Source organism: Dermacentor variabilis, chromosome 9 (genome assembly GCF_050947875.1).
Source record: "Dermacentor variabilis isolate Ectoservices chromosome 9, ASM5094787v1, whole genome shotgun sequence".
Classification (NCBI taxonomy): Eukaryota; Metazoa; Arthropoda; class Arachnida; order Ixodida; family Ixodidae; genus Dermacentor; species Dermacentor variabilis.
The window spans coordinates 74,773,475-74,790,423 of record NC_134576.1 but is presented as its reverse complement, the minus strand read 5'-3'; the positions used below and the strand labels follow the sequence as shown (position 1 = coordinate 74,790,423).

Genomic DNA, 16,949 nt, shown 5'->3' with positions numbered 1-16,949 from the left:
GCAGCGAGTACAGATCACTAAAACAACATGTCCTATACAGCGACCACGTGCGAGAACGTTAATATGGGTCCGATTAACTCCTGAACTTGAACTAATTTTGCTACAGATTCTGCTCAGCGGGGTATGTCCTGTTTAATGTTAGCGCGGAATACGCAGGGCAGGGGAAAAGTCGCAGTTTCGCTCGAGAGGCGAAGCATCTATTGCGATTGCATATCAGTGGACAGCTATATGAAGTAGGGTTAGTAGCTTTATCGGCCGTACAAACTTGTAAACACAAGCACACTAACTAAATTAACAAGCGTGGTGCCACGCGTCGACAAGCAAACATGAACACATCTGACTCGATGACTGCGGAAACTCGCTGTCAGGACGCTGGCGTGAGGAAACGAGGCAGCAGCAGCGAGCGAAGTGGCATTCGTGCTATCACTTCAACGAAACTTGAGCGCCGAGAATAGACAGCACGCACAAAGCTACGAGCCGCCGACGCACCTAGACTCTGCCTCCAACGTAGATCGCTCTCAAGATACGCTCTGGCGACGACGCGTAGCCGCCACATGCGCATTTGCAGCCAGAGTACAACGTCGCTCCCTCTCTCTCTCCCCTCCCCCGGTGCCTCGCAACGTTGGTTCCCTCGCGCACGACGGGCGGCGGCGCGTGTCCTGCCCGCTTTCGTCTCTCGCGCGGGCGAGATTGAGCCGCGGTCGTCGGCGGCCCTTCTTACATAAAGCGTAGGGCGCGTGGCGATGTTCTCGCCCTTGAATTTATACGGAAGCTCACGGCGACGGCGACGCCGGAAATGCGGTTACAGTGTCCATATAATCACTATCGCAATAATAAACGCAACGACAGCTACGTATTCTGTGACAGCTCATTCGTACGAATACAACTTTGGTAATATACTTGCATGGACGACGATTTCATTGCAATTTATATTAGACCGCTGACGCATTATGCACAAATCAGACTAAGTGTAATATGGAAAATTCTGACCAAAAGATAGAACAAGTGTGACGACTGTCAGTCACTCCATCGCCGTTCGCGGTGACCAGAGTGTTCTGCAGACGTGTTCTGCGGCAGCACCAATTGCTTTACGCTCGGGCGGCTGCGACGTCACTTGAGAGGCTATCATAGGAACAAGCGGTAGACTAGGAACAAACCGATGATCACCACGATGCAGACAACGCACGGGTCTGCATTGCACTGTCTTGAGTCGTCGACTTCCCGCTGGTCAGCTAGGCGCATGGCGACGGCAGCGGCTGCTGCAGCTGCCGTGACGGCAGTCCCAGCTTTATTCATGTCTTCCGCTATCATGGCGCTCACGTAGTCCGTCGCCGGAGGACGCGTGGCGGTGTGCCCGGCTGCCTTCACGTCGTGTGCTGTAACGACGTCTGTATTGCTTCTCGCTTGGCGACGCGCATTGGTCTTCGCGTCGTCTACGTTAGCGTCGTCCGAATCGCTGTCCGATCGCCGACGCGCAGCTGTCTTCAGGTCGTCTGCCACAGCGCCGTCCTCGTCGCTCGTATTTGAAGGACTCGTGGTAGAGCCACCGGCTGCCTTCGCGTCCTGCGCCGTGACGACGTCCGTATCGCTTCCGGCTTGGCGAGGCGCAGCTGTCTTGTTGGCGTCTACCGTATCGCCGTCCGAATTGCTTGATGATTGCCGACGCCTCTGTGCGTTCACGTGGTCTGCCACAGCGTTGTCCGAATCGTTGGCTTTTCGACCACGCCTAACGCCATCATTATGCCTTGTAGGCGGAGGACTCGTGATACAGCCATCGTCTGTCATCGCGTTGCGTGTTTGAACGTCGCCCTTATGTAAGTCGCCAGAGGAGGGGGGATGCTTGGAGTGCTTCAGATAGTTGATGTCCTTGTTGGGCCCTTGATGACCGGGCCAGATGCACTAGATCTCGTCCCTTGCGGCTGAATTTTGTTGCTTCTGTTCCTCGTCCTCTTTCTTCTTTACCTTGTCGCGTTTTCTATACATACAATGAGGTGCCGAATGTAGCATTTGAGAACGAGAATGCGCTAAAAAGAAACGGAGCTTCACGTTTTAAAGCGAAGGCTTCTTTTTTGGCCGCATGATCAGAATATACGAGTATTACAATTAAGATGCAATTAGGCGCATAAATATATTTATTGCGATAGCCATTATACGGACACCCGAGGCGCTCTCTCACCGTTGGCACCCCCAACATCGTACCTAAGATCCCTAGATCTTCAAAAGGACATTTTCAGCTCTCCTAGTCATTTTTTGCTTTTTTTTAAGTAGCGAAAAGCTTTGAAGTGCTGCCGATGAATCGCATTGGACGGCGCTCATTTCCGGTATAGAAAGGGGCTTCCGGCAGCCTTGTTCTTCCGAACGTTGTTCCTTATGCATACCGCACCGTGGTGCATACACTGCTTTGAGTAAAACGAATAGCGTACAACCGTAAAGCTAAGCTTAGCCACACTAGAAAGCGCAGCGCTTGCGTTCCAGAGCAACCGCATCCATACCTATTTCCTCTATCGGGCGCCGACGAAATGCGAACGGTATTCGGTTGGTCTCATCCCGTGCAGCACTTAGGTGAGAGATGAGACGATGCTGCTGCTAGCCCTCCTCACTCCACGACGCCCTGACCGAGTTATCGCTGGTACCCAGCGGGTTTTTGATGGTCGACGATGAGTGGCATGGAATCGATCGGAAGGCATCGCTACAAAGTCGCGGCTCAGGTATGTGCGTACAACACACACAAACACAAACACACACGGTGTGCATGTGTGGATAGCTTTAACGTTCCAGCGCGAGCATCAGTTGTCCTTTGGTTTTTTTTTTTAGAACACCGTCCGAGAAATCCAAGCACAACCGGGGCGAAGAAGAAGAATCAACTTTATTAAAGAGTGGTCCGGCAATTTGGAATAATTCTTCCATATCTTGGCCAATCCCCCATCGTGGTTAGGGGTCACACGTCTGACCGGCTACAACAACAACAGTTTTTGTTGTGGTGGCGTCAGGTGGCGGCTCGAAGCCCTTGGACTCGGACGGCATCTTCGGCTTGCCGGATGGCCCAGAGCTGGTCTGCCAACTCTGAACTTTTGAAATTGCCAAATTTTGTTTTCGCACGTTGTACGAGCTCATGCAACTGACAGTTTTTCGCATTAGGCAGCGTCAACGTTTCGAATGCGTCACCCTGTCGCGTCCGCGCTTTCGTACATACCTTGACGCCACCGCACGGCCCGCCTCGGTTCGCGCTTTATTGGGTGCGAGTTTGCCCGGTAGAGACCAATCGTGCAAGACAGCAGCCTGCGCCCACTGGGTGGTGAGACAAGGCAAAAGAAAGTTTCGCTTTAAAAACGCTCCAAATATACGTACGCCGCCCTGCGTGATTCAAGTATAGTGTTTAGAAAAAAGTTTATTTTCATTGTGTGTAGCAGAAATAACGAAAGTGAACGCATATGCAAGACTGTATGTGCCCAGATAATACGAACTATTAAACGTGCACTATGCAGGTAGGTACGAATAACAAGAACATGACATATAATACAGCAACAGGACATTGAAAAAGAAACCAGAAAGATTACCCGAAATTAGCCTTTATCGCTACTCTTGGGGAAAGGGTAGATGAACTTGCCCGTTTCGCACCCAAAGAAAGGGGTACCACCTGGGCCAGGGAAACTCATACTCTCCTCGCAAAAAGAGCACGTCCGAGAGGAAGGTGAGCATCTCTCGCCTCAGGCGGCCCAGCACAGGCCACATCACACGATGGCGACAGTTGCCTGCCACAGCTATGCAACGGTTGTGCCAAAGGCTAAACTGGGCCGCCACCACCAGTAAGCCCGCAAAACGCCCACGCGGAAGCTTTGCGCTCGGTACAAAGTCGCTTGCGCCCTGGTCCCGAAACCCCGCATGGAGGGCGCGGAAAATGCACGCGCGACGGCACACTCGATTGTCGCGTTTGTATTTGTCTCCACCGACATGCAGTTGGGACATGTGAGGACAGGCACCACGCCCCAGCGTTGTAGCCTGTCCCGAGTTGGCAGCAGTTCCCCAGCCGAATCTCCAAATGAAATCACGGAGGTGGCCAGGTATAGCCGTGGCGATTCCGCTTCCGTTGAAATCCGTGTGGTATGAGACGCCGGTCAAGGCTCACCAAGGGTAACAGGAGAGCACCCCCCATTATTTCGACGACGTTATCAGAGGTGATGTCGACGTCCGTGCACCTAGCTGAGAGATGACTATGAAATGCTACGCTCGCCCTGTGTACACAGCAGGCACATCCGTCTGGTGAGGTCCCCGATTCGCGAGGCTCATCGGAAGCAAGACCCGTAAAGACGTTCTCGGGAAATACATTGCAAGGTTAATAGACAATGATGGACTAGTCGGTAAGCCATGTTATGTGAAGAGGCACACTTAAAACTTACACATGAAAACGGACAGGCGCTGTGTATGGCTCAGCAGCGCCTGGGTGTGTCCTTTTTCATGTGTGCGTGAACGTGTCAGTTTTAAGTGTGCTGCTTCATTAACATAGCAAGGGTCAGTGCGGAAGTTTCATTATTTAGCAGGGTCCGCGTAAGAGTGCTCAGTAACAGTGTGTAAGCTGCGACCGAGACATTAGGCAAAGAGAAGCCGCCGCGGTTGCCAGGCTGCCTCAAAGCCGGTCGAGCCAACATTTCAGTGCTACGCACCCAGAAAAAAAATGACTTGGCACTGCTTTGCACACACCTCAAGACAGAAAAGGAGTGGCTTAGCTATACGGCACACGTAGAACAATAGACCGAGTTAAATAAGGTTGTTCGAGAAGGGGAAATTCAAAATCACGAGCTGACTGAACGTTGCTCTTTAGTGAATCTCTAATAATTCAAACGACAACATAACACAATCAATACATCATCTGGCACTCTAAACCACGTGCACTCCCGAACTTCGCGTCATGTGCTGGACGCTATTGAGAACCTCGTGCTTAGCCGGCATTCCATTGTGAACAAGGGATCCGTACTGATCCCGAAACGTAATTTACTTTTTATTTCGACCTTGGTCAGTCACCTGCTTCATTTTCTAACAATTATTTTACCTGACTAGACGGTATTCCGTCGAACTCTTGACTATAAGTAAGGCTTACAGTAGACGCTGATAGGCTCCGTAGGAGAAAGAAAAGCTGGGAAATCGGTCTGGTTTCATAGTACGGAATCAACGCATGGATTACACAAAAAGAAAAAAAAAAGACACGGGGAAGTGTTCTGTCTTCTTCGTCTGTGATCTTCCAAAAGTAGGCGCAGCTGGGCAAGTCGGTGTGGTGGCATGATGAAGCAGCACCAAAGACGAACACGTAGAAAAGAAACAACAAGACGGTGCACTGACTTACAACTGAAGTTTGTCAGAAAAGAAAAACACACATACAAAACCTTCCATACAAATCACCTTGCAACATGACAGAAGAAAACTAAAACTCTAAGCAAAACATACGTAAAGCCAAAGAAAAGTGTTCGTATAGTAACATGCCTTGAAGATGGGAGGCCGAATATATGCAAAAGGCAGTCTACATCTTAATTTGTTAGTTCGATGGATGGTTGGCTTACACAGTAATCTTTAGGCTCTAAATGTGGAATGCTTCAATAATCTCCCGGTTATTCAATAATCTTACGACACGGCTGAATGTATTATAATTCAGGGTCCGATAATGTTAGAGTGCTAGAAAAAAGGAGCACGAGAGCACATTTCACAATGCTCCGCTAAGCGGAAGTATGGTGAGCTGGACAGAGCATACTTATGTTCTCTTAGTCACATTAACACATCCACCACTCCGACCGACATACCTTTTACCACAAGATAACGGCAGCTGGTACACAACATGGAACTTTGCGTGGGATAAATAAGTGTGCATGCTTTACACCACATCCGCCAACGCCGCAATTATCAGCTTTTAGATTACATGTATCAAGATTTCAAACTCTAGACGGCTTAATCGGTACAAAACGCTGTGTCATCATTCTGTCTGTTTGTCAATATTCTTTAAGTTGTGTGACAACTTGTGCATGAACCGAATCTACAGAATTACAATCGGCTCACTGCCATTGCATTTTTAATGCGTTAGCATTCTTAAGGTACCTCACGCACTTTCCGGGAGCTTAGTATGCTTGTACCTTACCGTTTCGCAGCCTTGCTTGGTCACGTGGTAGTCCGTGGTCGAATGGGTAGCTCATCGGGCTGCTGCGCTGAGGGAACAGGGTTCGGAACTAACCGTCGGTCCAGCTAGGGTGGCTGAGTATGCGGCAATGTCTATATACGTGCTTCCATCACGCCCATGTGCACTTGGCTCACTGTAGGTTGTCAGACTGCGTATGCACCGCTCTTCAGTGAAACCCTTTGACAGCAACTTGGAGCACTGGGCATGCGCGCCATCCGGTCTGTGCTATTCTTTAATGGATGTGATAGGGATAAAGTTTATTTGTCCAACGGTTATTGCTGTTGGTGCCCAGGGCTAGGCTTCCAGGGGTCCATCGCCCAAAGAAAATCTTCCGAGATCCTCGGCAATGACCCTGGCCCGCTGGACGGCCCACTCCTGGTCTTCGGATGCCTCGCTGTGGAGGGCGGCTTGCCATCTCTCAGCGAGACGCCCCGCTTCAGAGATGAATGAATTTCCTTGATGGCAACACGACACGCATCACTGGGTAAGTGCTAGTAGGTGTATGCCGCTCTACAATGGCAGGAAAATGTTATTTTCTTTCATTATATGCTTGAAATACAAATGCACCGTCTACGTGCCGCATTTCAATGAACCCCTCGCCAACGCGTGTCACTGAGTATGTGTCACAGGGTGTGCGGAAAGCGAGGGAGCAATTCTCAGCGTTCGCACGCAGCGGCGCACCACTCTTCTCGTCTCGGGGACCACGCGCGGACTTCTCGGCCGCGCCACTAGGTGACGCAGCGTGTTCAGAATGTAGCGCAAGAGCGGAGCCCGGCTGCCGCATGACGCGTTTCTCAGCGTTCGCACGCACCAGTGCGAAATGCATTTTGGACGCATGTGCAGACTACACGGTGGCACTGCTAGATGGCGCCTAGTGTTGTTAAGGATTAAGCAAATGTCAAAGGTGAAAGTGAATGTTGGTTGCAAGAAATACATGTGAAGAAGAAGGCCGCACCTAGAATATTATGGAACCACGTTAACTTATTAGGTAGGAAGTCGGGAACAATACAATAACGTATCCTAGACGAAGATGGAAACAAACTCGAAGCGGACGCGGCATTAAAGTACACTCAAAAAAATAATAGCCGAATCATTTCAAGGCAATGACGAGGCAGTTTCTGAGGAACAAAAGAGCATGAATGAGAACCAGACGATAAAGAAACTGGTGTTGAGAAATTTTAAATCGAAGAAAGCTGAAGAGAAAAAGTAAACGCACAGCCACAGGTTTAGGCGAGGTTCCCGTTAGGCTTATCAATGAACCATGACCAAAAGGTCAGAAGGCAATGTTGAAAGCAGTATAAAAAGGCTTACAAGATGGGCTAATACCAGACAATTGGCGACGAAGTAGAATGAATTTAATTTGTAAAGAAAGGGTAAAAAAGATAGGATTCATTCATATAGACCATTGGCCATTACATGGGTAATACAGAGGTTAGCAATGCAGGCGATTAAATTAAAACTGCAAGCATTGGCAGTACAAAATGGCATATTGGGAGAACTTCAGAACAGCTTTAGAATAGGTAGGCTTCCGCTTGATAACTTATTTGTTCTCGCTCAGGGTATAGAAATATACAGAGATGAAGGGAGACCATTACATGCGGCTTTTTTAGACATTACCGGAGCGTATGACAACGTAGACTGCAACATTTTGCGGGACATTCTGCAACGCGAAAGTGTAGGCAACGACTGTATACAGTTTTTGAAGGAGATTTACGGGGAAAATACTGTTTGCGTTAAATGGGAAGGGATGAGGAGCGAGGAAAAAGTTGATATTACCACAAAACCGAGACAGGTCGTACAATGGCACTAGAGGAAAGTAATATCTGGTTTAATCTCTCTTTCAAACAGGCGGGTACAGTATTAGAACAGCAGCTTCCAGGTTTGTTTTATGCGGACGACATTGTGTTGCTTGCTAACATGCAAAGTGATATGCAATGTCTGGCTGATATCTGTGGGCAGGGCGACAGGCATTTGGAGATACAGTAAAAAAATAGTAATATGAAAATGGAAGAGGTATGCGACCGTAATTAAACACAGGGTGCTATGGGGATACAATAGATACGAGGTGCTAAGGGGTATGGGAGAAAGTACAATGCTTCCAGAACTTACATTTGGAAATGCGGTTGTTTGCTTGAAGTCAGGGGTACAATCAGGACTCGATGGCAAGCAAAGGTCAGTGGGAGGCCTCGCATTGGGCGCTCACGGGGAGACTACAAATGAAGCTGTGCAGAGTTTTAAAGTGAGGGAACCTCAGAGTAACATTGATTTTGAAGAACGTCTGAGGAATATGAAAGTAAATGGGTTGCGACAGTGTTCAGATATTTGTACAGGAAAAACATTGAATCACAGCGGAGGAAAAGGACTAGGAAGCTTACTAGCAAGTATGCGACGGGTATGGTCAGAAACTTGGCAACAGAGAACGTTAAACGCAAAGTGGGAGGGGCTGAGACACTCTTATGGGTGGCGGCAATGGAAAACAAAACTGCTATGAGTAACTACCCCAAAGGGAAAAAGAGGAAATCATGAAAGACAATTTATGAGCGACATTTTGTTCCATAAGAGTGGGAGCAGCTGTGCGAGTTCCAAGAGCTCCAAGATAGCACGATGGCTCCGATGCGAGAACTTAACTGCTGCTGGGAAGGAGGCGCAAGAGTAGTGGCGCACCGAGCAAGAGTCATACCATCGGGGTCTCAGTCGTCGTTATGCCATCGCTGCCATCGTTGCCGCCGTTATCGTGCCCTCGTTTTTGTCTTTACCTTGACAACCTATCGTTTCAATTGCACGCACGATTGCGTGCACAGTTGCTCGCATGGCGCAGACACGTTGTGTCATCTGACAACATTTTGAGCAAATTGAGTGACATCACCTCACGAACCTAGGGGCCAAATTCCCGATGATTTTTATTCGTAAGCGCTCTTTGCCATCCGCCGGCCGCTTTCACTAATATTACGTCCAGCGATTGATTGACTGACATTTGCTCTTACGAACACTTCTACCGTCAAAGGATTTTGTATGCAAGGACCAAAATCGTCTTCCTTCCTTGAATGGACGCGGGAGTGAAGGATGAGGTGTCTTGATTCGATAAAATTTAACCAGTCCATATATATTTGGGCACGGTGGCACCCACGGAATGCGGTCAGCTAACAATCCGCTTATCTTCAGCCTGCAGCTTGTGCCCGGACTGCTGCTCTATGCCGGTCCGAGTTTCGAGCCACCAGGACAAGCCGGAACAACATGCGTCGTGAATGCCACCGCTATCAACCTACAACGAGATTCCGTGCCGCTCAAGTGATGGGACCCCATGCTGCATCACTCGTCATCCACCTGCGCGGACGCTGGGAGCATGGGCTGTACGCATGACCTGTGCCCAGCGCCACCACTCAACCCAGCTATAAAAGACCACCTCAAGCAAGGCCGAGCCATTGGGCACGGTGGCACCCACGGAATGCGGTCAGCTAACAATCCGCTTATCTTCATCCTACAGGTGAGGAGGCGATATGGAAAGTGTATCCGCTCAAATGACCCCTTTTTGCTTGTGCTGCCGTGCCCACGGCTTTGTGCTGTTGTGATTGAGCATGCGATGCATGTACATGAACTCTTATTGCTTGGCGGAGACATTGAGACGAATCCAGGCCCTGAAATCAGCCAACAATTAAAGGAAATAGCTGCGGATATAAAAGAGATTAAGGAAAGTCGCCTGGCTAAAATGGACAAGAAATTAGACCTACTAACAAAACTAGAAGAAAAGGTCGACTCTTGTCAAGAACAAATAGCAAACATGAATATTCTTATCAAAGACATGCAAGAAAAAATCGACGATCTAGAGAATCGTAGCAGGCGAAATAACCTGTTAATATATGGCTTACCAGAGGTAGAGGGAGAGACACCCTTGATACTTGAAAGTGCGGTGAACAAAAACATAATTGTAGATACTCTAGAATTAAAACCAGTAGCAATCGAACGTATACACCGAATTGGTAGAGGAGCGCCGAACAAGGTTAGGCCTGTAATTCTTAAGCTACTTGACTCAAGAGACAAATCTTCAATACTAAAACGGGGATACAAACTTAAAGATACAGGCCTATCTATTGGAGAAGACTTTTCGAAACGCGTACGCGATACTCGAAGGAAACTTTGGAACAGTGCGAAAACAAACCGACAAAGAAATGAGAAAGTTTCCCTTGTCTTTGATAAGCTATATATAAATAATCGAGCATATGTTTGGAGCGATGAGAAAGAGGACAAGGTACCACTTAATGAAAAACGCATAGAAGTAGCTACTGCAGGTACAGGAAAGGCGGCGAGTGCGTCCAGCGACCAAGCAAAAAAGGGAGCTACTACTCGTCGCACTGCAAAATTAGCGAACTAACACTCCTCACGGTGAACGCAAGAAGCGTCATCAACAAGACGGAATCACTTGAAAGTCTGATAATTGATCATGAACCTGACCTAGCAGCCATAACAGAAACATGGCTCACACCTGATATTTTTGATCACGAGTTCGCACCGCCCAACTATTCTGTGGTCCGGAAGGACCGCCCCACACGTGGTGGTGGAGTGGCGTTATTGATAAAAAAGGGTCTTTCCTTTATAGCCCTTCCAGAGGTACAAGGCGCAGAAGCCATTTTTTGTAAACTTCTTTGTGACGGCACAAACATATTCATAGGTTGTGTTTATCGGAGCCCAAACTCTGATGATGCTTCTATCAGTGTCATTCATGATTACATAGAACGCCACGTGTTTGGTTCCCGCGTTGTCCTCTTGGGCGACTTTAATCTGCCAGACATTAACTGGAATAGTATGTGCTACTCATCATCAGCTTCGGATGCATTGTTTGACCTCATGCTAACCTTCAATCTTCATCAGTTCGTTTCATGCCCCACCCGCTCACAGGGAAATACGCGGAACATACTAGATCTAATCTTTTTCAGTAACCACTTCGACATAAATCGCATACAAACTGATGTAATTCATGGTATATCAGACCACGACGTACCAGTGTGCATCGTGCCTCTTGGTGGCAGCATAACCACTCATTCTTCTGTATCTATAGTAACAGACTTCGAAAACGCTGACGATAACAGCATACTAATGCACCTCGCTCATGAATTCCAGCATTTTTCAGAAATTGGCTCCGATGCTTCAGTAGATGTAAATTCCCTTTGGTTTCACTTCAAATCGGTTGTGCTTTACTGCATCACTCACTACGTTCCTACAAAAACAAAGCGCCCTCCAAAAAATAATCCATGGATCACGCGAGAAGTTATTCAAGCAAAGCGACGTTTGAAAAGGTTACGTAGGGCAATAAAAACAAAAGGTTGTGGAGAATCCAGAATTCAGAAATTACCGGATGCCATCGCGGAATTCAAGCTTAAAGCTAAACGTGCTAAACAGCACTACTTTGATGTAACACTACCTAATTTTCTTGTTAATAACCCTCAGAAGTTCTGGAATTACTTTCGTACTAATAAAAATGCTACATCACATTCTCTTCCCGAAGAAAAAACTGCTAAGGCTAACGCATATAACGATTTTTTTCGGTCAGTGTTCACTACAGATGATAACATTATTCCCCCATTTGCAACGCAACATCACGCGAAAATCGCTAAACTAGACATTACGGATGCCGGTATTTTCAATCTACTGCTTAAACTTGACCCCAAGAAAAGTAGTGGCCCTGACGACGTACCTAATACTTTCCTCAAAAGATATGCAGAGTGGTGCAGTAAATATCTTGGCCTAGTCTTTCGGAAATCACTTAAGACTTCGCAACTACCTCATGATTGGAAAATTGCAAAGGTAATCCCGATCCACAAGGGAGGTGACACTGCATTACCTTCAAATTTCAGACCCATTTCACTAACGAGCACGTCATGTAAATTTCTAGAACAGATAATCTTAAAGCACATGACCGTATTCCTAGAGCGCATTAATTTTTTCTCACCCAACCAACACGGTTTTCGCAGTGGTCTATCGACAGTAACCCAACTAACGGAACTAGTCCACGATCTTGCTGTTACAGTTAATAACCGCGGTCAAACTGACTTGATTCTACTCGATTTGTCCAAGGCTTTCGACTGTGTATGTCACAGCAAATTAATAGCTAAAGTTGAAAAGGTTTTTGGTATAGGAGAACTTTCTGCTTGGATAAAAGGTTTCTTAAGTAACCGCTCGCAATTTGTGGTTTACGAAAAAACGCTTTCTAACACAGTCGCAGTAACATCCGGAGTCCCCCAAGGGTCAGTGCTTGGACCATTGCTTTTCTTACTCTATATTAACGATATCACAGCTAACATCAATTGCAATATAAAACTATTCGCAGACGACTGCGTCATATACAGAGAAATTAACAATTACAATGATCATATTAAATTAAATGATTCTCTAGCTGACATAGCTGATTGGTGCTCCAAATGGCAGATGCAAATAAACATACAAAAGTCCGCGATCATGTCTGTAACCAGGAAAACGGTATCATCAATTTTTGTTTACACAATTAATGGCACTCCACTTAACAAAGTTGTAGAACACAAATATCTTGGCGTTACATTAACCTCGGAGCTCAAATGGGACAAACATATCAGTAATATAATCTCAAAGGCGCTGCGCAAATTATTTTTCTTAAAGAGAAGCCTGGCGCTCGCAACCAAGTCAACGAAGCTGCTAGCCTACACATCATTTGTAAGGCCTGTTCTCGAATACGCTAACACAGTCTGGTTTCCGCATACACAGACCAACATAAGTAAGCTAGAATTAATACAAAGGAAAGCTGTGAAGTTCATCCATAACAAATATAGACGTACAGACTCGCCAACACATCTTTTAACCCAGTCCGGTTTGCGAACGCTATCCACAAGAGCGAAACACGCTCGCTTAAAATTCTTGTTTCAACTACTAAAAAATAACTACAGAATAGATGCCTCCCGATACATTTCATTCTCCGAAACTCGACCTACACGTAACAAGCATGCCCACACATTGACAGAATACACATGCAAAAATGACACATTTAAGTATTCTTTTTTCCCGCTCGCGATAGCAGAATGGAACCAACTTCATCCTACTATCACCAACATTGAATCATTATCCGAATTTATCTCACAAATAGAAAAAACTGTGTGTGAATAACAGTACCTATTATGCATGCAGGGACACCGGCACAGATTGCTTTATTCGTTAGGAAATTTTAATAAACACTCTAATTTTCGACATCTTATTCGTTTGCCATAATGATTCCCTAACACACGTAGTTTATTAGTTATTTCTGTTTTATTACTTGCCCTTAGTAATATCTGTGCTTTTGTTATAAAGCACCTTGCTCTTTTACATCTTTTTTTATTATTTACTGTTACGTTTAATCTTATCATGGTTTACTTGTATAGTACTATGTATAACTTGCACTGCTTATGTCGTTTTCTTACTTTTTGTATAATCTATACTTTGATTTCCTTGCATTGTACAGCTGAAATATTGTACTGCCCAACTGCCACGCTCTCGAAGGAGAGCAGCAGTATTGAAAATAAATAAATAAAATAAATAAATAAAATTATTCCCTCACACCTTCGATTCGAACGCTCTTTTTTTAAGTAAACATTTGTTCATCATTGTCCCTGATTTTGGGCTTTAAAGTGTGTTCAGTCACGCGCAATACCGCTGGCCTCTTGTTTGGACGATTGCTCGCAATTGTACACTTGCACTTGGCACGAGGATTCTGAGAAGTGAAGAAGAAAAGAATTGGTGATGGCGCCTGTTGTTCAGTTGCCGTATTTCGTCCCTTATAATGTGGTGAGTCTTGAGCAACAGATTTATCCTTCAGTATATGTGCCACAGATACCACGCATGCTTGCATAAGGATAGAGGGAGAGAACGAAAAGCGAAAGTCACTGTCGTCAATATCCAAAAGCAGGACGTGTGAGTAGCGAGATACTGGTGCATGGTATCTGACCGCTCGTCTCCGCTGTCACAATGTCACTTCATTTGCTGCGACTGTCATGTGTTTGAAGGGCAGTTGAAAAATTGTTCTTGGCCTAGTTGCTGATCACGAAGAGGCATGTTTACCGCTGAAAAGGCGACACTCAGACCGGAGCGAAAACACCCAGGTAGTCATTTTTTCTTCAGTGTTTTGGCGTCATACGTGTTGGTTTACCCATTGTACGTGTTGCTGTTCACTATTAGCTAAGACACCTTCTTTGTTGTTCGTGTGCTGCGTCGAAAGTTAAGTAACCTTTATCAAAGTGATTATGGGCAAGCTTTGAATAGGATTCCTTGCTACCTCCCTCCCCCTTCCTTCCCTATATGTCTTGTGAGTGGGATATTACGATCTTTAAAGCCCGCAGGTTGGCGGACTCTCTGCAGCGCGCACGGGGGAGGCCTCTGAAACGCGCGCCACAGTGGCACTCGTCGCATGGAGCATGCGCACCGATCGCGTATCGTGAGAACTCGCGCGGGGAATGCCGGGAAGGCGGCTGCCCGATAAGAAGGCAGCTGAGACGGCACTCGGGGCTTTTTTGCGGGGCGCGGGCCAGGGGAGGCGCTGGTGGGGCGTGGCCCGTCTAGGTTTCTTTCCGAGCGTGCTGCAGAGCAGGGGGAAAAGCGTCTTTGTATTGTGTCTGCATGAAAGAGTGCTCTTGTTGTTCGTTTTTGGGACTATCTGCGCGCCTGGTTCGGTGCTTGCTTGCTTTCTGCGCTTTATGCATTCTGTTATCGCCCGAAAGATTGTGTTGGTTGATGGTTTGTAGCGGCCGTTCTTTCGTCGCTCCCTTTGGCTTGCATATTTTGTTGCCTCGCTGTTTTGCTGCTTGCTTCTTTGCTTTTGCTGCTTTTTGCTGCTTTGCTTCTTTGCTGCTTGCTTCTTTGCCTTGTTCTTTTCTGCTATTGGCCGCGAGGCTGCGGTAATTTTGAGTGTTACATTCTATCGTAAATTAAAGCGGTCTTTGTTCCTTGCGCCTTTGGTCCTTTGTCGTGCTTGTCGCGGCTCGCGGACCCCCTGAGCGAAGGCGAGGGGCCTTCAAGCTTTACACCATATGTTTGCAGGGTAGCCGACGTATGGCTAATTAATGCAGTCCGTTTCTTTCGCGATCTAACTTGTGCATAAGCTGCACAGCATTCTTAACAAAATATGCTTCAGAAAGTAAAACTGAGAATCTACATGTATTTTGTTAGACTATGTTTTAGGCACATCTAAACGCTTTCCCTTGCCGGCAAGGTAGCAGAGAATCGCGGCTAGGATGGGATTACGAAATTCAGCCACTCAAACCCCCGACGATGAGTTACGTCATTTACGTGACTATCTTAATCTACAGCAAATGTTGTAAATTATTAGAAATGTTTGTTGAATGAGTCGTTAGCTTTGCTTACTGAAAAGAGAAGCGATACTGATACACATATCATTCACGTGCATTTCACACGTCGTTGATAAAAGATTCCTGAAGGAGTCACTAAAGTCTACAGGTTTTTTTCTCTCAGGGTCAAAAAAGCACGCAAAACAAAACCTTTTGAAGCGAGGTGAACATACAGCAACATATTCATTCTCTAGGCATAATCTATCTATACCTTTAGAAATAATTGTTCATTGGCTACCTCCTCCTCTTTAAAAATATTATAACCTTTATCCTGTATGTATATCTTAATATATTGTGTATGTGCATGGTGTTTACAGTGGAAATTTCAAGCGATGTTGAAGTGAGAAAATACGGATGAGACAGCCGCCACTGGTACTTATAATGCGCTCGTTCTCGTGTTGTAAAGATTTGCAGAAATAAAGTATCAATCAAAATCCGCGCACGCCTGAGCCGACAATGATGCATTAAGCTATTAGCCACAATAAAATTCTAAGTGAAAAGGTCTAGGCAAGTCAAAAGAAACCTCAAATGATGTGTGTGACAAAACTGAAAATGACACGTCAGGTGACAGGGGTGGAGGGTTCGGCATCTCCAGGGGGGGGCTCAGCCCCCCCCCCTCCCCGGAAAACACCGGATGGGGCTCGGGCCCCGGAACACCCCCCCCCCCCACCACCCCCGTAGTCGGTGCATCTGGCGTCACTGAGCTTCACAGAGTTACGTCATGGCCTCTCCTTAGTTTTTCGTCTTCCATACATGTTTGCCATGCCCAAGCACAAGGTTGAAAATTTCAAATAACAACTTACTAAATTTAACTGTTAGAGATTAGACAAAATAATTTATGGAAGCCCGCAATGTCTGTATCAACGTCTTTGTACTTCAATATGAAAATTAACGCCGTTAGACCTATTTTACCGTTATTTCCGACTATACAAGTACTTCGCCCCATAGAGTTTCCTACAATACTAGTTTTAATAACGTTCACTTTCTTATTTGTTGCACAGTACTTTGTTGAGAGTGACAAGTTCACGAAGTCATCTGAAGCCACAAGGACGAAGTTTAAGCAAATCCATGTGCTACCCATAATTCCCATGCTGGCTGAACCACCCAGATTGCAGCTCCCGTAGGCAGCTAGCGCCAGAATTATCTCTAGTAATCATCGGAGAAACTCTATGGCTCAATCGGGCCTATCAGCGAAGATGTGGCGCCCTCTGTGTGCAAGCAATTCACTTAAAACAGGCAGCGCGCAGCATCCGACAGAGCATCGCCCTTATTGTCACACCTGCGTTGACAGCGAGAAGGGATTCTTTGTTGCCGGAGATTTGATACATCGCATAAATTTGGGGCCGCGACTTTCGCTTCAGCAATTTTTTTTTAGTTGGCACAGGAACCAGTGCTGAGAAGGTTCTGAAGTGTACAGTGTAGCGATCTCGTTGGACTTAACGTTCCGT

At 46.5% G+C, this 16,949-nt stretch overlaps 1 protein-coding gene across 4 annotated transcripts in view; it reads left to right on the top strand.

The window, feature by feature from the left end:
- The window catches only part of LOC142592807 (neprilysin-1-like), a 187,358-nt gene that overhangs the window by 121,937 nt on the left and 48,472 nt on the right, over positions 1-16,949 (top strand). For 3 of the 4 annotated variants that reach the window (XM_075704489.1, XM_075704490.1, XM_075704487.1), the window contains exon 1: positions 2,837-6,644. The gene's annotated coding sequence lies outside the window, so the exon portion shown is untranslated. Of the gene's footprint in view, positions 1-2,836; positions 6,645-16,949 lie in introns of those variants that run through there. The other variant, XM_075704488.1, reaches the window with a different exon arrangement.